The sequence below is a fragment of the Salminus brasiliensis genome, chromosome 7, assembly GCF_030463535.1.
Source record: "Salminus brasiliensis chromosome 7, fSalBra1.hap2, whole genome shotgun sequence".
Classification (NCBI taxonomy): domain Eukaryota; kingdom Metazoa; phylum Chordata; class Actinopteri; order Characiformes; family Bryconidae; genus Salminus; species Salminus brasiliensis.
The window spans coordinates 37,302,952-37,325,318 of record NC_132884.1 but is presented as its reverse complement, the minus strand read 5'-3'; the positions used below and the strand labels follow the sequence as shown (position 1 = coordinate 37,325,318).

Below are 22,367 nucleotides of genomic sequence, written 5' to 3'. Positions count from 1 at the left end.
CTCGGGATATTTATGCTGTGTTTTGGCGTCACGGCCCCTTGAACTAACCAATGAACAACTGCGCTCATGATTGAAATTGGTCATGCTGATCTAAGGCCTCATATCGCACGCACAGACCAGCATATTCCAGCATGTAATCTCCCAGACACATCCCAATTTACATTTACATTCATGGTGTTCAGCACATACTGTTAACCTGAGCGTCAGGTTTTACGATGTTATAAAAGAGAGTGACTGTGGCGTTTGGTATCTTCCCCACTGGGATTCTTGCCTGTATGGGGGATGGAACTTCAGTAGATGGAGGTGGTGTAACCCATAAGAGCAATATCAAATCATCCTATATCAGTATATAATATCAGTATAACCCATTACCCAGTATTGACCCTGATCTTACAATCCCAATGTCAGTAGGCGAGGTGAAAGAACTTCAGTTGAGATGTAGAGATGTAGACTTGTTTGTAGGGATGTTCATGCTGTCTAAGGACCCAGTGTTATCTAGGAATGTAACAGTACAGCACTGTGAATTGCATCACTGAGTATAGTATTAGATCTTATGGCACTGTTGCACTGATAATAGCATGTTATCTCAGCTACCACATCGGCTTGTGGGATATATTGTGTTTTTCGACCTGTGGTACCACCAGAGAGCCACAAATCTTTGTGACAGTACACAGACATTCATCAGATCACACTGATTATTATGCTATATTTATTTGCATTTAAATGAGCAGGTTGGTTAAATCTTCTAATGGGCCGTGGAACCTTCAGTGGTTAGTTATGGGGAGAATTCAGTTGTAAAAGGTTGGGAACACTAAAATGATATACTGAACATCATAAAAAACATATAAATAACCAAGTCTTATTTTTGCTGTAATAAATTTAAATAAAGACTCTTGTACTTTTCATACCCAAAGTGTTACTCTATTTTCTACTTCTATGATATGTTTCGGTTATCTTATTTCAGCGACATATCTGGCCTGGCCTCAGCACATGTGACCAAAAGACCATTTCAGGATTCGTACAGTCTTGGGATGCGAATTACTGACACAAGCCAGACACACAGAAATCAAAGGATTTGAGAGAATTTTAATTTTATTATCTGAACCTAAACCTACACTTAACCTACTACACATAAACCTAATTCTAAGCTTAACCTAACCTACACTTAACCTAACCAACACCTAAACCTAGACCTAAACTTAACCTACTACTCCTAAACCTAATTCAAACCTCAACTTAAACCTAACCTACACCCAAATCTAAACTTAACCTACTACACCTAAACCTAATTCTAAGCTTAACCTAACCTACACTTAACCTAACCAACACCTAAACCTAGACCAAAACTTAACCTACTACTCCTAAACCTAATTCAAAACTCAACTTAAACCTAACCTACACCCAAATCTAAACTTAACCTACTACACCTAAACCTAATTCTAAGCTTAACCTAACCTACACTTAACCTAACCAGCACCTAAACCTAATTCTAAGCTTAACCTAACCTACACTTAACCTAACCAGCACCTAAACCTAGACCAAAACTTAACCTACTACTCCTAAACCTAATTCAAACCTCAACTTAAACCTAACCTACACCCAAATCTAAACTTAACCTACTACACATAAACCTAATTCTAAGCTTAACCTAACCTACACTTAACCTAACCAACACCTAAACCTAGACCTAAACTTAACCTTTTACTCCTAAACCTAATTCAAACCTCAACTTAAACCTAACCTACACTCAAATCTAAACTTAACCTACTACACCTAAACCTAATTCAAACCTCAACCTAAACTTAACCTACACCCAAATCTAAACATTATCTTATACACCTAAATCTAAACCTAAAACTAACCTACTACATGTAACCCTAAATTAAATCTCAACCTGTATCTAACCTACATCCAAATCTAAACCTAAACCTAACCTACTACACATAAACCTAATTCTAAACTTAACCTAACCGTAAACTTAACCGAACCTTAACCTAATACTAACCCTAGCCCTAGCCTTAACCATAAACTAAACTAAACTTAACCAAACCTAACCCTAATTTCTTACCGTTTTTGCGGGTTTGAAAAAATCTTTGTATGACTTTTAGAAGATCTTGTTGGCATAACATTATCTGTTCTCGATAAGTTTTGTAAGTCTTATATCCATGGTTCAGTTCAATCTATTTAAGCCCAACAGCTACTGAATATACTACAGGTTATACCCCTCATTTCTCTGTTAGAAGAATCTACTAACTCAGTATTTACAGGACACACATATGAATGAATACAACTCCAAAAAAGGAGTTTTATAGTTGTATTGAAAATGAATAGACCGAGATAGCCCTGCTAAAATGGTCACATAAATGTGCATAACATCACAGAGAATCACAAATTGTTTAATTCACAAAATCAGTTTTTTTGGTGCTCTTGTGTCAAAGAGTTTCTCAACTTCATTAAAAATGATCTAAATGACTTCACCGTTTATCTGTTAGAGAATAACCTCTGAAGAAACATCTTGAAGTGCCTTTTTAATACCTGTTTTTTTGTGCTTTAAAAATTCACAGAGGCTTGAAGGCACAGACCAACTTACATAAAAGCTTTTTATCTCTGGACAAAGCTTTGACATGAAAGCTTTTCAGAACTTGAAATATGAGCTGCTAACTATGCGATAATGGCAGATATATAAGATTAAAAAATCTTTGATGAAAATATATAAAGTTAAACAATGACCTTAAGCTAAAAGAGAGAAGAATGAATGTGAAACACAAGAACTGAAGTTAAATAAACACAGATGGACACAAAGAGTTGGAAGATATTGATCGCAGAGTGGAGTAAAAGGTAGGGCACTCGGCACACTTTCAGGGATAAAATAGTGGAATTGATCCCAGCGCTAAGCTCCAGTACTCTGCAGGGCAATCTAAGGTTCAGGACACTTCCAAGCTACCAGAGCAGTTACTGATCTTCTCAGCTCAGCTCTGACCACTTGCTAAGGTCAGCTGCTATGCAAGGAGTGCTATGCATCCAGTTTGTATTGCATTGGCTTGAAAGAGGTTGATGGTCTACACTCTTAAAAATACAGGTGCTTCAAAAGGTTCTTGGCTTGTTCGGACCATGCCTTTAGCTTATGATGATCTAGTGAGGACTGAAAGAGAGGGGGTGGTGGAGTTCGGGTGGCTCCCGCTTTGTTGTAGGAGACAGTCCCTCCTTGAAAAGTGGAGCTGGGATAAGAGATATAAGGGTTGAATGGAGGAGACTTGCCATAGACACATAAACAATGGAATTTATATGAAGTTAGATTAGGGGGGAGGGACTATAGGAGTTATTTCTATGCCATAGACAAACCATCTTTGGTTCCATTAGGACCACCTTTGTGATAGAGATGTAAGTGTAAGTGTGAAGAACAGAAGGTCTACAGAATCTTCATTTTATAGAACCCAAAGTGGCTCTTCTATGACATCGCCAAAATACATTCATGAAAGTACACTATAATATAATATTAGCACCACCTGCCTAATATTGAGTAGGTCTTCCTTGTGCTCCTGTAGCTGCCCGCATCAGATTCAAAACCTTGACGCTGGCCTCCAAAACCCAGCCTCTCCGTACTTGATGGCAATGGTCAAAAGCCGATCCGCACCAAGAGACCTTCGAGCTTCAAGTACGTCTTGGCTCGACCCGCCATCCCTCAAAATCCACGGCAAACAAGCATCCAGGCTTTTTTCTGTCCTGCACCAAAGTGGTGGAACGAGCTGGGTGTCCGAACAGCAGAGTCCAGCGCTCGCTGTCTTCAAACGCAAACTGAAGACCCACCTCTTCAGAGAATACTTGGGCGAGAATACTAGTGTCTAAACTTGAATTTTTAGCCTATTCAAACTAGCTGAGCACTTTTGTAAGTCGCTCTGGATAAGAGCGTCTGCTAAATGCCTTAAATGTAAATGCTGCCACAGCAGACCATAGGTATGGGCTCCACATGACCTCTGAAGGCCTTCTGTGGCATCTGGCACCAAGACATTAGCAGCAGATCTACATTGCCTTAATGAGCCATAGGGTCTCATGACCCTGTCGCCGGTTGTCCCTCCTTGGAGCACTTGGTGATTACTGACCACTGCATTCCAGAAAACCCCCACAAGACCTGCCTGATGTTTTGGAAATGTTTTGACCTTGCCATTATAATTATGACCTTTTCAGAGAGGGGATGAAGATTACCAATGTTTTTCACTTCACCTGTCAGTGGTATTAATGTTATGGCTGATTAGTGTAAAGCAAAGCACAAAGCAAACCACATCTACTTTCAATTCTAATGGTGAGAAGACATGTGTTACACAACGTCCACAGCTGTAGCTGAGTTGGAGATTAAAGACGTTTACTGGACGTAAATGATTTTAGAGAAGCATGACAGAGGAAGAGAGGCAGTCCAGTGATTAAGGGACAGAGGAGATTGACAGATGTTCCACCACTCTGAGTGTAAATCACTACTCTGTCAAATCTGTCGAGAGAGACAGTCTCACTAGTATGAGAAATTGAGGATTCTGTAATCCAGTGGATTTGATAGCTAACCAACAGCACTCTGTTGACCATTGCCTCTCTTTCAGTACACATACTATATAGGCTTTAGCTGCTTTCCCGCTATCACAGTCACATCAGAATATTATGACCACCCCTGGTTTGGAATAAACTCTGTCCAGGGCATCACAAATGCCACGTGACGGGGTTTGCTGCATGCATACATAAGCGAGCACACCAGTCAGTTGTAGCAGAGTGCAGAACGATCATCCTGGACAAAGGAAGCAATATGACTGATGTTTAAAACCGGGCTAAGGGTGATAGCATCCCATAGACCTTCAACTTCGTGGGACGCTCCAGAGCCACCATGGTGAAGCTGTATCAAGAATGGGCTTCTCGCATATTGAGTGCCTTCCAACAGCATAACAGTAGTGCCACAAGAGTCATTGATGCCAGAGGGAAATGGGACTCCACAGTGGACCAGTTAAGCTCTATAATGAACACCTTCCTATTCCTAATACAGTCAGGGTCACGACGTCTCACATATCACCCGAGCCAAGGGTGGGTATTCCCACTATTAGGTAGGTGGTCATAATTTTCGGATATGACTGTGTATATGTAAAGTATTATGTTCATGTAAAAATGCCAGCCTTCAGAGCTCTTAGCTGGACAATTGCTGTTGTCACGCACACACACAAATACACACACACACACACTCCCACATGCAAAAAAAAAAAAATGATTCAGTCCTATCAGTACTCAGGCAATGAGATGGTTTCCCTTTTTTTTATGCCGAGATGTGACAGTATGAAAAGACTGGATCCCACACAGCCATCACAACAAACACCAGCTCCTCTCCAGCCATTTCCAGCCATACTAATAACAATAGCCTCCTTCAGCCTCCGCGGCCCAGCCGATGATGGCTAATGTATAGTTTCATTTGGATATTTATAGTAAGCAGTCATTAGCATTAGCATCACCACTAGTTCTCTAATTAGGAGACCGATGCTTCAGATCTGAAGTGTGTGTGTGTGTGTGTGTGTGTGTGAACGTATGCATGTGTGTATGTGAGTGTGTGTGTGTGGTTTGACAGAGAGTTTGGCAGCGATTCCAGGCAGCCCGGAGTTTGATCCCTCTCACACACTTCGTCTTTCACACTGCCCAATTACTCTGTACTCGTTTGATTCCCTTCCAGTACTTTCCAATTCCTCTCTTTCAACATCATCTATCCACCCAGGCTTCCTACAAAGCACCAATTACACACTCGTCTTATGTGTTTAGGATCGAGACAATGCTGGAATCCTGCTGCAGAGTGTGTGTGTGTATGTGTATGTGTGTGTGCACTCTCACATTAAAACTAGATTTCACACACAAACCCAGAGGCCAGCTGTGTGTATTGGGCATTCCAACATAAAGGAAGGTAGGTTTTATGTAATCGGACACTCGAATGCAGGCCCTATTTCATACACAGAAACACACACACACACACACACACACACCAGGGAAATCAACAGCGCTTTTCCAGCAAATTGACTGCGAACACGAAGATTACCACACACAAAGCAACTGTGGCTGGAGGGAGCACCGAGGCAGTTTGCTACGCACACACACACACACACACACACACCCTATCGCTTTTCAAACTCATGCCCAGGCCCTGAGCAGCCATGCGGAGGTTTGAAACAAGTGAGCAAGAAGATCAGGATGAGAGAAAAGGACTTGGCTGTTATTACTGCCTCCACCACGTTAGCACTCCACACTCCAGAGAAACGCCTCCAGCCAATCAGGGCTGCGGCAAGAAGCAAATTTCACAACACTATAATACATTCTCATTCTCAATACAGATGTCCAAACGATGCTCTGTCTTTCTCACGCTTAGGGTGTGTTTATACTTGTCAGCTTTGGTTGGATTAAAACACACCCTGATACCATTGCTTTGGTAGTGGGGCTCGTTAGAGTATGTGCAAACGCTGCCTTTCAGACTCAGGTGCGCACCAAACAAGCAGACCAAGACCATCTGAGGAGGTGGTCTCAGACCCACCTGCTCTAAACTAACTCTGGTGCGGTTCATTTGAAGTACAAGACACTAGACAAGACAAGACACCCACATTCACCATTTGTTTTGCTCACCATTTGGCCTCCGCCTTTAACTCATCCGTGCAGTGAACACACACATACACACTAGTGAGCAAACACACACAGTGAGACAATGAGCACACATGCCCTGAGCAGTGGCCAGCTATCACTGTGGCGCCAGGGGAGCAGGGAGGGCAGCTTGCCAAACACGGGCATCGAACCCTCAACACTGTCATCAACAGCTCAGCTGTTGCCCAGCAATTAACATTTGTACATTATCAAAAATGTGCTTTAATAGTGAGTTAATGTGATGTAAAGGTTGTTTTAATGGTACAGAGGTTGGATTTTAGGTTTTTGCACTGATCAAGCAGGACCCGCAGACACTCCTGCAGCATATCCCTTAATTTTAGTTTAATTGCCATTATATCATTATGAATTGAAAGCAAACCAGGACTAAAATGTGACAGTGTATCATTTCATTGCTTGGGAACCAAACTACAAGTATAAACACATCCTTACTTACCTAGTATCTGTAATTCACTCTCTCACACTCCAGCCCTGAAATTACATACCCAAATCTTGAGGCTTTCTGCTCAAGCCTTATTTAAACTAGAGGCAATTTCATGAGGTAATGTTACTGAAAAGCCTTCAATGTGTAATAGAAAACATTTTAAGATATTGACATTAATCTGCAGTGGTCATAATATGATGAAAACTACAAAAAATAGGCGTTTTCCTGAATTTCATTTTAAAATCTAGATTTTAGTGACTACAAAACTGAAGCCTGAAACTGAAACTCAAGACTTTTTGCTTTTGAATCTCGTGTCACCATGGGGCAAAAAATTTTATTCTTTGGAAAACCTTTTTCTTTTGATTGTAATTCAGTAGCCATACATGTCAGAATATAATGGCATACACATCGTAATCCTGCCCATTTGATTGGTATATAATTATGTCCACATTGGCTAAAAATGGTTTAATGAAAAATATGAATATGCAAGCTGTACCTAAATGTTTTCATTAAAGTTTTAAATTTTGCAAACAAAATATATATTTGAAAGAAACTAACTATACAATGTCAAGATCAATAAATAACAGAGATTCTAAGCTTTAATGTGGTATCTTGGTTGCTTTTATTGGACCTGTAATGCTTCAGATATACTGCTAGATATTCACAGTGACAGATTTCTAGCCTGAATTTGGGTTAATCAACCTGGTGGCAGTACAGAGACTCAGCGTATTCATTTTTTTGCTAAATTGAAGTTTAGTAAGTGTACTGAGCTCTTGATACTTTCTCCAGCTCCTAAAGACTGTGCTTACACGAGGCTGTAAACCTTTGAGGCAGTTCTAATAACAAGCCTAAGATCACTTAGTGTCTTGTGGGCAGCTGTGCACTACAGGTGTGAGGAGTGGGCTTGGAACTGGAAGGTTGCTGGTTCAATCCCATGAACTAGCAGGGAGTGGAAGGCAGGGGGAGTGAAGGAACAGTGCTTTCTCCTCCCTCAGCATTCATGGCCCAGGTGCCCTTGAGAAAGTCATCTAACCCCTAATTGCTACCTGGGTGCTAAAGGTGCTGTGCAGGTCTGCCGTTCTGGGTTTGTGTTTCACTGCCCTTTTCACTAGTGTGAGTGTGTGTGTGTGTGTTCCCTGCCATGGATGGGTCAAATAGGCTGCCTGGTTACTATCCACAAAGAAACAAGAAAAAAAAATACATTATTTATTTTACATTCAAAGTCCAGTTAATTTTCCCTCTAATTTCATAGTTTTTAGGAGAAACATGTGTTTGTAATAGATCAGTGTATAAAATTCAGGATTATCGTTTACAGCACTCAACTGAACTGCAGTTGATTCACAGTTTGTACTGTTGTGTACTGCTAATACGCATATTATATCACCCCTACATCCAGTACCATTATGAGCTGTGGCCTCTGCTTCCTCAGGTGAGCAGATGGAGGGGCAGTGTGAGCACAGAGAAGTTACCCATCACAGCCAGCAATGGGTAACCATGGAAATGCACACTAACTGCATGCCTATTTCTGCTCTTGACAAAAAGAAAAGTGTTTTTGTGTGTGTGTGTGTGTGTGTGTGTGTGTGTGTGTGTGTATGAGTGTGTTTCTGCACACTGCTGTCGACATGGGATGCAATTAGTACATGAACAGGATGTAGATGTTCTAATTTCTGTAGGAATGCCATAAATCGGTAACAGGCACCATCAGTTTCTGCTGTGTTAAAGGAAGATCAGACACTGAAATTAGTTCAGACTCTTCAGGGGATTTCTATTAATAGAAATAAAAGCGCCATGGATATAGTCTCAGAAACCCACCTTGCATTATTATTATACATTTCAGCCAGTGTATTTTCAACATTAATAGGTATAATAGTCAGTACTAATAATTATGTCAGTCATAATAATAATAATAATAATAATAATATATCAGCAAGTGTTGATTCTCATGGTCCTAGCACATACAAATTAGTCCAATGAGGCCCAATACAACCGGGTATTCTTAAGCAGTCAGTGTGTGGAGGTAGAGGGAAAGGAGGGGGTACATGATCAGTGGGAGACCTTAAGATAAGATAAGATAATCCTTTATTAGTCCCGCAGTGGGGAAATTCTCAGTGTCACAGCAGATGACCCTGAGGTACACTAAATGTCCAAATGTTTGTGGACACCTCCTCTAATGAATGCATTCAGCTACTATAAGTTGCACCCATTTCTTACATATATGTGCAAATGCACACATACAGCTTGTCTAGTCCCCGTAGAGAAACACTGTCAATAGAATATGGCTCTCAGAGCAGTAAAACATGAACCTGTTGGCACCAAGCCTACTGCCAGGCATAGTAGGTAGTAATAATATTTACTGTTGTCACAGTAATGATAATAATAATAATAATTAAATACCAATAATATAAAAAAAAACAATAATACTACTAATAAAAACAATACAGAGACTAAAATTCAGCATTGCAGGGGAAAATGTGAGCTCATTAAAGTGCCTAAATAGTCCTGCATCCTTACCCTGTCACAGAGTAAGGAAGCCTCATGAACTCAATATTACTAATGAGCTGCTCAGTATATATTTACACAAACACAAACACTGTTGTGAGCTGATGAGTGATGGCAGAGCGCATAATAAGAATTCCAATGGGCAAGAGAGTAGCTGATAGGCAAGCAGCCCATATAGATACATAAATACACTTATTAACCACTATATCCACTGTATAATTCCACTCACTGTCATATTATCAGCTCCACCTACCTTATATGCCCACTACACAGGAGTACAATAACCCACTGTAGCCCATCTGCTGCTGCACAATGTCTCAGCTCCACTCTACCCCATGTCATCAATGGCCAGATGAGAGTTGTTGACCACATAATACATGGGTAGTGGACCATTCTTAGCACAGCAGAGTTGCTGGGGTATTTACACCAGTGTCACTGCTAGGTTGAGACCACCACTCGGAGGCAGGCAGGAGTGGCTGAGAGGCTAGAAGATAGTTAAGATTGATGCAGACAGGCCGACTGATTGACTGGCTGATGCATAGACAGACAGACAGACAGACACACGGACAGATTTATGGAGAGTCTACTTAATAGATGGATCAACGACTGGCAGCTCTCCAGTGACTTGAATGAGTTCTACTACAGGTTTAGAGGAGCAATCTCTAGCTATCCTATTCCCGCCCATCTCCTCATCTCAAATCAACTAGCAGGGCGTGCAATGCTCTTCTGGGCCCAGATTTAGTCTCATCGTCCACTCTAAAGAATTGCTGTAGTGACCTATTTTCAACAAATTATCAGAACTAAGGCATGAGCCATCATCTTAATGCTTAATTATGGATACCCTGACCTCTGTAGTCACATAGGTCTGGACACACCTGGTCCTAGCCTTACTTAAAGCTCTTACAGACCCTCTGCTGGACCCCCTGCAGTTCACATACAGGGCAAAAAGGTCTGTCAATGATGCAGTAAATTTGGCCCTTCATGCCCTTCATGCTACAGCACCTCAATAGTCCAGAGACCTACGCAAGAGTTTTGCTTGTGGGCTTGGCCTCAGTTTTTAGCGCTATTGTGCCATAGCTCCTGCAGGCCAGACTGTCAGTGCCATATCGCATCTGCCGGTGGCCTGACCATAAGAAGCCAGCGGGTGCAGCTAGGAAAACACTTGTCAGACACCTGGACCCTCAGTACTGGAGTACAAAAAGGCAGTCTGCTCTCACCCTTGCTTTTCAGTCTCTACAACTGCATCTCCAAGGATCAATCTGTGAAGATCCTGACGTTTGCACATCATACCATAACCAATGGTGACAAGTCTGTCTACAGAAGAATGCTAAGCAGCTGTTTGTCCTGGTGCAGCATCAACCACCTGTTGCTGAGCACAAAAAAAAGATGTAGAGATGGTGGTGGTCAGTGGTTTCAACTGTGAAGTCACTCCTGGGCACCGCCATTTCTAGGGACCTAAACTAGAAGGGTAACATGCTCTCCATAACCAAAATAAGACACAAAGAATGCTCTTCATGGGGCAGCTAAGGAAATTCAACCTGCCTCCAACCCTGATGATCCCATTCTGCACAGCAGTTCACCAAGTCCATCCTCACACCATCTATAACCATCTGCTTTGAACCACTTCACAAGAACGAGCCAAACGGCAGCACATAATCAGGACAGCAGAGAGGATAATTGGATGTACTCTGCCAATACGTCAGGACATATATAACAGCGGGGTCATAAAGTGCACTGGCAGGATTATAGCCAACCCCTTTCACCCTGGACATCACCTCATCCAACCTCTTCCCTCTCGTGGAAGACTCAGGACCATCAAGGCCAACATAACATGACATGCTAACAGAGCTGTGGCACGTGTCAACCAGAATCAGACAATCAAACTTTAAATTGACCTCTAAAGCCCTGTACTGTTGCCCAGTATAACCCTGTATGTCATAACTGTTCAAAACACTGGATCATTTCCTATTACCTCTCTTTAGTCTCTCTCTTCTTATAAATACACCCTAATCTTAATCTCAACCCAAAACCCAATCCTAACCGTGGTCCTAATCCTTACTCCAACACTGCGGGGAACCCCAGCATCACCAGACAGTTAATTAAAGGCTTTTTTTTTTAAATAAATTGTTTGTCAATTTTCTCCTTTTTCTCTCACTTTGGTATTACCAAATAACCCAGGTGCACTAGCAATGCTCCAGACACTAGGAGGTTAAGAAGTACTCTAATACATGTGAAGATAGCCACAGCCTTTTTTCAAACTGCTGGCAATGCGGCATCGTGTCAGTCCCCAACTCCATCACACCCCATTTCAGCTAACAAACACCTGTGCCGGCCAACATTGCTTTAAGAGTGATGAAGGGAGAGAGTGCCGTGTACCCACCTGCAGAGAGCACCGACAATTGTGCTCTCTCTGACTCTGGCCACTGATGGCAAAGCGACATGGCTTGGTATTCGCCTTTCTCCCTTTTGACATAATGTGAATCTGGCAGTTGTTCCGTACATAGAGTCAAGATTTTACAATTAATGGACCGATAGAAATGCTCCAAAATGACTTGAAATCAAATATTTTTTCATTGACTTTAATTGAAAATTAAGAAGTTTTTTCTTTCTCCTATAAAGTTGCCTATAAGGTTTTTGACATCAGTGTTTCTAATCTATATCCTGAGCATTAGTCCTTCTGACAAAGTCAGGGCCTCTAGATTAGACAAACAGTGGACGATGGGGAAGGGATTTCAGACTCAGCCTTCGTGACAGACTGACAGGATCTACTGCGTCATGTTGCTCTTTAATCGTGATCATTTCATTCACCGCCGTCTTCCCGGTCCTGCCCTCATTCTCTGTGAAGGACCACTCACGGACTCATCCTTTCTCTCGCGCTCATTCTTATTTCCGCTCGTCTATTCAGCTTTAGTCTACACCTCCTCCACCTGCCTACACACACACACACACACACACACACACATGCACAGAGAGAGTCTTCTCCTTGGTGACCACCACTGCAGTGGCTGCTTTATTGCGACAGCAGTCTCTGTGGTGATAGTACATAAAGCAGACACCACTTCATATACCCACACATTCACTCACTCACACACACTCACTAATAAACATCTAACTTACTGCCCTTTATTGACTACACCTCACTTAACCATAAGCTAACTGCCATCTCCTGCAGTTGCAGTTATCACTAGCTATAAAAATGCTAAACTTCTGTATGAATTATTTGAATGATATGAAGTTTGTGGTCATTCATTTTCTTTATTACAGTGTGAAATTGATTAAAGGTTGTCATTATGCAATATCAATTGAAAAGATGTCAGAAGTGCCTCGTATCTGTCGATACAGGATCTCAACTGAATGACCTAATAGTCTTGACTTGTTACATTTACGTCCCCAAAATGTAAATACATCCAGCCCACGGGCGAAGGCCCTAGTGAAAGCTGGCTAAGCAGCTAATCATCTCCAGACATGGCTAGTCAAGGAAATACGGGTTGCTATGTGAACCAGACCTCAGGACCGCAGCTTTTCCTGTGTCAGTGTCCATAGAAAGGGGGGGTCAAGCTCATCACGCAACAAAGTGAAAGCAACAAAAAGCAAACAGGGGTCAGTTTGAACACTAGCAGGCGCTGAACACTAGCCAGCGCTAGTTTTTACCATTGCGTATCATCTGCTCCCTCGAAAACCAACTGGACTACCTAAGATGAACCAAACTGGAGCTCAACTCACATTAGAAGGGTTTACTATTGTATCCTCAGGACACGAGAAGGCCAAACACAGGGAAGGGAGTAGCGGCGAAGCTTAAAGGTAACTGGCGACAATCCCTTCAGTTTGCTAACATCTCATCTACAAATTAACCCAAACCTTTGTAGCTCCTCCTAGCACTAGCAATCCTCCCGACACTAGGATTGGTAAGGAGTTAACACATCTGATTTAACACATGTGAAACCAGCTACCACCTCTTTTCAAACTGCAGTCGATGCGGCATCACTGGGCAGCCATCATGCTTGGAGGAAAGCGCTGGGTCCCCAGCTCCGCCGCACCAGCTAACAGATGCCTGTGTCGGCCAACATCGCTTAAGATTGATGGAGGAGAGAGCGTCATCTAGCCACCCAGAGAGAGCATTACCAATTGTGCTCACTCGGATTCTGGCCGCCGATGGCAAAGCGGCATGGATTAGGATTCGAACTTGCGACCGCTGAACCACTCGAGTCTATGTTTTAAACTTCAAGCTTATATTCTATATTTTACTGCTTTTGTTGTGTTGTGTGTGTGTGTGTGTTTGTGTGTGTGTCAGGAGGTGTGTGTGGGGGGGAGTAATCAGCCTTTTTATGAAATTGTACTATCTTTGTTCGGCCTCACACACGGGAGAGAAGGGAACAGGGAATGAAGGTAAGAAAGAGCTCAAAAAAGAAAAAAGACAGAGCAAGCTGTACCCTTAATCAGTCCTTCTGATGGAAACATTTTTCTTTTACTAATTGCACGCTCATCCACCGAGCCACTTCAGCACGCAACCTGTGTGTGAATAGGCCTCTTTTGTGGATCGCTTTTGATGAGGAAAGTCTGACGTAATTACCTTCAAATTATTGTTCCGCTGTATCGCCTTTACTACAGAAACCACTGATCTTTCAATCAGTAACCCATTTCTTTCTTCAGCAAAAACCAATTATACAATGCTATAATTGGATCTGTGTGTGTGTGTGTGTGTCTGTGTGTGTGTGTGTAAAAAAGGTGATGTCAGTTGTGGCAGTAGCAACAGGCATTGTGTGCTCCGGCTAATCATATCTCTTTAATCACTGCTACACCCTGACCAGCTGTGTGAGTGTGTGTGTGTGTGTGTGTGTGTGTGTGTGTGTGTGTGTGTGTGTTTATGTGTTTGTGAGTATGTGTGTGTAACAGGTGTCCACTTCCTCTTTGGCTAACCCTAACCCATTACTTACACTGGTCATTTCCATGACAGTTCATTAGACAAAGGGCTGCGCCGCTCTAAATCTCTGCCTTTTTTATGCAGCTGTTAACAGGATACATTACAGTTATTTTTACAGAAAATGATGTAAATTAGGGGTTGGATGGCATTGCTGGCATTGCTGGAGGACCAGAGCTGCCCTTGGGCCTTTATGGTGTGAACCCACTGATCACACATATACACACAAACACACACACATACACACAGTCAGAGCCTGGACTGAGCATTTCCTTTCCTTTTTTAGCCTGCCATCTCTCTGCACTCTGACACATAAACTCTAGCATTCTCCATTAGAAATAATAAAAAAGAAATAATAATAATAGGAAGAAAATCCCTTCCAGAATGGGAGCAATCCTCACGGGAGCTGTTACAGTGTGGTGCAGTCAGCCGCAGCTAAATCATTATTAACGAAACTTTTACGGAACATAGGCAGAAGACTGGACAGAGCGAGAGAGAGAGAGAGAGAGAGAGAGAGAGAGGGAGGTAGGTAAAGAGATCTACCCATAAAAAAGTTCCATTCAATTTTTAAATTCCTTTCAGCACTGTTTAGAAATTATATTATGAATGATTGTCCAATTATGTCCAATAATGCTCCTGTTCTCACTCCATCTTCAGTTCTCTACCTTGTTGTTATTACTTTGCTTCTATTTATTTATTAAGGTTGCGCACCGAAAAGCAATAACTGTAAACTATATAGGTATCTGATTGATCTTTTTCTTCGCCTTTTTTTATGATTCTTATTGATTATTCTGCCAGGTTTTCGCCACACCACTCGCCTCACAGCTGTTCAGATATTGACACGGTTCCAGCTCCAGATCGTCCGGTCTGATAGTGAGTGAGCTGGGCTACATCCAACATTTTTCATCCAACATACACATTTTTCCTAGAGGAATAAAAGAGGTGCACCTTTCTGAAAAGGTTTGTGCACTCTTCTTATGTCACTATTATACAAATACAATAGTAACACCCAACTAATCACATGGGGTACCACAGCAACCACTGGGTAACACCTGAGATCACCAGGGTAAACTATAGCATTCCCTGGGAAACTGTAGCAATTATCTAGGACAATATAGTAACCATTTAGCAACACCTTAGCAGCCACCTGGGATTCAACTGCAACCACTTTGTAACACTATAGCAGCCACCTAGCAACCATTTAGCAACACCATAGCAACCACATGGGATACTACACATACCTCTTTAGCAAAACCATAGCAACCACTTGGGATACTACACAAACCACTTTAGCTACACCATAGCAACCACCTGGTATACTACTGCAACCACTTTGCAACACTATAGCAGCCACCTAGCAACCATTTAGCATAACCATAGCAACCACATGGGATACTACACAAATCACTTTAGCAAAACCATAGCAACCACATGGGATACTACACAAACCACTTTAGCAAAACCATAGCAACCACCTGGGATACTATAGAAACCACTTAACAACACCATAGCAACACAAACCACTCTGGCAAAACCATAGTAACAACCTGGGATACTACACAAAGCACTTTAGGAACACTATAGCAACCACCTGAGATACTAGAGGAACCACTTTAGCAACATCTTAGCAGTCACCTGGGATACCACTGCAACCACTTTGCAACACTATTGTAGCCATCTAGCACCCACTTAGCAACACCATAGCAACCACCAGGGATAATACACAAACCACTTTAGCAACACCATAGCAACCTATTATTACCCATAGCACATATTATAGAAACCATTTATCAACACCATGGCAGCTACCTGGGAAAATATAAAAAAAAACTTAACACCATAGCAACAATAGAGCAACAGCCTAGCAAGTACCTGGCAGTGAGAATCAGGCTGCATTTTCTATTTTAGTTTTCTGCTCAGTTCTTTTTCTATTTAGTTTATAAATCTTTAACCATTAGCTATAAATCTTTAATGAACCAGACAATTCATTAAGAACATATCCATATTTACACCATAGCTTAGCAAGCAGCAGAGGCTATTAGAGGGGGGTGGACAACAAAAAAAACCCCAAAACAAAACATGGAAGAGACAAAGAAAATGATCTAAAGCAGTTAATTATAGAAAAGCAGGTCTGTGAATCTTTTGCAGCAAATTAATGAAATGATGAAGAGCCCGAAGCGGAGTTTGTTTTAGGGATTATATATGACTAGAGGGGCTGATACTACATATTACAGACACTGGTTGCTTCAGGTTTTCTAAATAGAGAAGTGATTGACCTAAGCAGAGTTTTGTAAATGTGTGTAATCAGTGCATAGTGTGACGAGTGTCTAAGTGTAAAGTGAGAAGTTCTAAACAGAGCATTTGTAACAAACAGATAGCAGGAAGGTTTGCTTTACGAATGGCTTTATGTTTCCATTCTTACTTCAAACTTATCAAAACTTTCTTAACTCTGTAAATGTTAGTTTTCTATTATTCCAGGAAAGCCTTGGCAGATGGCAACACATGCTCACATCAATGAAGCCAATAAAGCTTACTGAACTGAATGGGATTGATTAGTCAGTTACAATGCTCAATTGCTTCCTGACAAGAACAGCTAATCGGTTTAGAAAATAAAACACCCCCTTCCCTCATCAATCAAAAGGTTTGACAACCATTGATTGAAGACATGGTTACTGGATAACCAAAAATGCCACCATGACAGTCACATTACATGTCGTATATCCTTACAACCCTGGGTCTTCATTGATTTATGTGTCTTGTGTGTAACTGTGTTGTACAGGTTTAGTATAATGTGGATTACTATTATTGCCTTTTGTCATCATGTCTTCATTGGATGTCGGTTTGTAACCTTAAGTTTGCCTTCTGTTCCTTGGCTCCTTAGGTTAGTATGGTCATAAGCAGGATTGCTAAGCTAACAAATGTGAAGGGTGGGGTTTTAAGTCTAAATGACAACAAATTTGCTTAATTGAGGCACTAAAAAAAGACTAGACAAGAATAGGAACACAAAATGACAATAAAGGCAATACAACCATGATATTGATTTTGTCTGTGTGAGGAGCTCAACATCTCAACATCAGCCTGGCCCGGGAGATGAAAATTAGCCAGAATGCTAAATCTGCATATTTTATCATTATATAGAAATAATGATGTAGATTATTGTATATCATCTGAGTGTGTGCATTCAGGTAACCTTGAGGAATAACCTACTAACATCAACTACAATAGTTAACATCTAACTATCATTGGGTAGAGTTGTTAACAGCTAGAAAACATCTAAAAAACATTAGTTATAATATTAACATCTAATTAGCATCAGCTAGAGCAGTTAAAATAGACCTTAAAAGTTAACCTCTCACCAACATCAGAAAAGGATTAACATCAGCCAGAGTAGTTAACATTCAGCTAACATCAGCTGGTTTTAACATTTAACTAACATCCGTTATAGTAATTAACATCTAACTAACATAAGGAAGTGTAGGAAGTGTCAAATTAACATCACTTAGAGTAGTTGACACCTAGCAAACGCCAGCTAGATTTAACATTGAACAAACATCAGTTATAGTAGCTAGCATCTAACTATCATCAGGTAGAGCAGTTTAAATAGACTAAAGTTAACATCTAAGTAACATCAGCTAGAAAAAGTAACATTTAAGTACATTTAATCACTTAAAGTAGGTAACATCTAACAAACATCAGTTATAGTAATTAATATCTAATTAACACCAACTACAGCGGTTAACATCTATCTGACACAAGTTAGAATTGTCATCTAACTAACATCAGCTAGAGTTTAAATAGACTAACATCTCACGAGCATCAGATAAGGATAAGGACATCTAACATCTAACATCAGTCAGAGTAGTTAACATCGACCAACAGCATCTAGAGTTAACGTCTAAGTAACATCAGTTAGTCATTAACATCCAGCTAACATCAGTTAGATTTAACATCTAACAAACATCAGTTATAGTAGTAAACATCTCACTAAGACCATCTAGATCAGTTAACATCTATCTAAAACTAGCAAGAATTAACATCAAGCTAACATTGACTAGCATAGTTAACAGCTAACTAGCATTAACTACAGTAGTTAACAGCTAGCTAACATCAGCTAGACTAGGTATCATCTAACAAACGTCTAATGTAAGTGGAAACAAGACGTCTGGGTTGAGTAAACGAGGTGGAGAGGTAGTGCTTCTGCTTCCAGTGGCTGGATGTGAGCCCACGCTGAGAGCAGACAGCTTTGATCATTATCAGGTGATGCTGCTCTGCTCATTAGAATGCTAGCTGTGATGTCACATCCTTTACTGCAACAGGGCTGCAAACTTCCAGCCCTAACTTTCACTCCATTTATAAGTGTGTGTGTGTGTGTGTGTGTGTGTGTGTGTGTTTGCATGTGTTGCCTAGCGAAGGAGAGAGACAAACAGAGTTGTACAAAAGCATCTTTTGCATTTATGAAAGATGCCATAGCCCTGTTTCTTAATTACCTCTTCAACAGCTTTGCTCACTTTGTGAAACAGGTGTTCAGCTATAATCCTCCGGTGGAAAACTCGCTGTGTCTCAGCGGTGACGTCACTGTGAGTTTCGGTGTGAGCTCCTTTTCTTTTAAGGGTTCTCTAGCAAGGCCAGCAGTTCGCAGAGATCTTTGTCTAGTTGAATTGTTCTTCTCTGTGAAGAAGGAAACGTGCTGTGTGTTTCTTTAAGCATCCATTTCATCAATTGTTTCTATTTGGTGTTGTGGACACCCCTTCTAATGAATCCATTCAGCTACTTTAAGATGCACTCACTGCTGACACAGATGTGCAAATGCACACACATACAGCTTGTCTATTCCCTGTAGAGAAGTACTGCCAATAGAATAGGACTCTATTTGGGAGACTCTATTTTTCATCTTATTGCCACCATGCTTAATGCCAGGCGTGGGCTAGAGGGGTATACAGCCCCCCAACATTTAGCAGTGGAAAAACTGTAAAAAGGAATAGGTGCACATATTTGTCTCTGTACAGCGAAATGTGTCCTCCGCATTTAACCCATCTGTGGTAGTGAACACACACACACACATGAACTAGGGGCAGTGAGCACACACACCCAGAGCAAGGGCCCAACAGTGACAGCTTGCCAAGCCCAGGAATCGAACCCATAACCCTGTTATCAATAGCCCGGTGCTCTAACCGCTGAGCCACCACTGCCCCACAGTGGAATGATAGTTGGTGCTACATCCACTACTTCTAAGATGAGCTGGAGTTTGAGGTGAGCATGAGGTGGAGTGGTGATCATCCAACATGTTGTCTTCACTAATGCTTTTTTTATTGCTGCTGAAAGCAATCAAATATAATAGGAAGCCTTCCCTGGATAGTAGAGACAGTTACTTCAATAAAACTAGGAAAAATATTTTTTTGAATCCCCTTGATTTTAGATGAAACAATGGTTGCACAGGTGTCCCAATACTTTTGTCCATATAATGTGTATGTATACATAAATATGTAGATATAAATATAATAACCTGAAGGGCATGTCTAAATAAAGATATGAAGCCCCTACTTAAGTACCTCGAAAAGACATAAGTTTAATTTTGCCTTCCTTTCAGCAAGCCTCAAACTCCCTTTCCAATAATTAACAAATGGCATAATCAAATAGTGTCTCATGAATATGCTAAACATGGTGGACGGCGAATGCATCGGAGATGAATGCCTTTCATCTTGGAGGAGCGAAATGCAGAGATGCTCGCCCAAATCTCCTGATAATCCCGCCCAGGCTGTAACTCAGCACGCAATGAAGAGGATAAATCAGGACCTTGGACAGCGGCACTGCAGCCACATACTCTCAGCCTGACTGCTTTCAGCACCACGGAGAGGGCCAGACAGAGCCAAGGTGACGGCTGCTCTTTTACTGCTGCCTGTGGAGGTTAATGTGGAATGACGTGCTAAAGGTTTCAGAGACTAAAGTAAGGGGTAAAAAATGTGAAAGCGGCGAATGGAGAGGACTGAAGGGTTCTGATGGCAGAGAGAGGCTGAATTACATGAATTATAGAGGATGTGTTGGTGTTGTCATAATTAGAGAGAGGGTTTATCATGCAGAGAATGTACCTGTAGAGCTGTACAAGCCTGTTGAGACCTAAACAGGCCTGTTATGGTTATTATAGAATGACATACTGAGACAGTTTGTCACAGTCAGTTTGTTGACGTTGAGACAGACTGTGATTTATGATTTTCTAGGTTTGCTTTTGCTCATTAGGGGTTTAGAAAAACAATATACAGCATAAATAATCAAATAAGCAGCAGAAGGCATTCTATAAGATATCTATCATGAACAAATGAATAACAGGTATAATAATACATTGCAGATGGAAGCACTTAGAAGATAATTATCTATTTATTTGAGCTGTTTCTCTTGTCAGTAGAGGTCTCATCTCTACTAATACTTGCAGTTGAAGATAATGGAAATTTTAATGAAGTTGCTTGAAGAATAGCATTGCCTGCTGTTACATGACCAATAACTGCACTAGAATGGGCTGTTGATGTCTGACTGCTATTGGTAATACACTATATGTCTAAATGTTTGTGGACACCCCTTCTAATGAATGCACTCTTCTACTTCAAGTTGCACCCATTGCTGATACAGATGTGCAAATGCACACACACACACACACACACAGCTTGTCTATTCCCTGTACTGCCAATAGAATAGGACTCATTCTAGAGAGATGAACATTAGTCTATTGGCACCATGTCTAATGCCAGGCGTGGGCTAGAGGGATATAAAGCCCCCAGCATTGAGCTGTTGAGCAGAGGTACTGTGCTCTCTGGTATGATGATGACGCATCTAATACTTTTGAGATGCGTTGGGGAGTTAGGGATGATGTGTGGTGGTGATTCTCCCTACAGCCAGATCTTACTAAAGCTCTTATGGCTGAATGGAATCAAATGAATGCAATTCAGAGCTCCACAACCTAGTAGAAATTGGTGTAGAGAATTACTGCAAATTAAACTCTTTTTAATACCCTTGATTTTGGACAGAACAATGAATATGCATGTGTCCCAATACTTTTGTCCCTACAATTTGTATATACATATACCTCCATGTTATCTTTGTAACATATATACATGTGTATCCATACACAAACTTACACACACACACACAGCTTGATTCATCTGACTTGTTCCACACAAGTGGGTGTGTGATAAATGTGGTGTGTGTGGAAGAAAAGTGTCCTTGATAAAATCTACAGCATCGGCGTCATCAAGCACTGATGTTCTACACACCCATCGCCTCGTTTAATGAAACTGCAGTAATTAACAGAACTATATAAGATGATATGTATTCCATACATTGGAACATTGGAAATTACAGACAGAAGCATGTGACACTGGCTGACTTGTGCTGGTCTCCATTAGCCCAGAGTCACTGCTGTTACCGTGGCAGCGCCGCCGTGGCAGCGTTGCCATGACCCTACATGGGGATTTGTGGGATGCTTTTCTAAAAGATGAGATTCTTGCATACGAGAGAAAGAGAGAGATAGAGAGAGAGAATAAAGGGAAAAGAAGAGATATACAGATAGATATATAGATAGAGAGAGAGAGAGAGAGAGAGAGAGAGAGAGACATAGAGAACGAATGGGGACTGAGTGACAGCACAAGTTGGCATCTTCAAGCAGGGAGCTCTTCAGACGTGACTCTGCCAAGCTTAGGTACAACGGCTTTCTAAAGTGTGTGAGTGTGTAACGGGTGAGCACTGGAGCATCATAACACACACATGCACACACACACACACACACACACACACACACAAAAGAGCCAATTACTATTCTAGTCACGGCAGCCATGCAGTAAAAGAGGAGAGAGGACAGCAGAACACACTCCTCCA

At 41.4% G+C, this 22,367-nt stretch overlaps 1 protein-coding gene across 4 annotated transcripts in view; it reads right to left on the bottom strand.

The window, feature by feature from the left end:
* slc12a5a (solute carrier family 12 member 5a) overlaps nucleotides 1–22,367 on the bottom strand; it is a 230,397-nt gene that overhangs the window by 113,909 nt on the left and 94,121 nt on the right. The window lies entirely within an intron of this gene.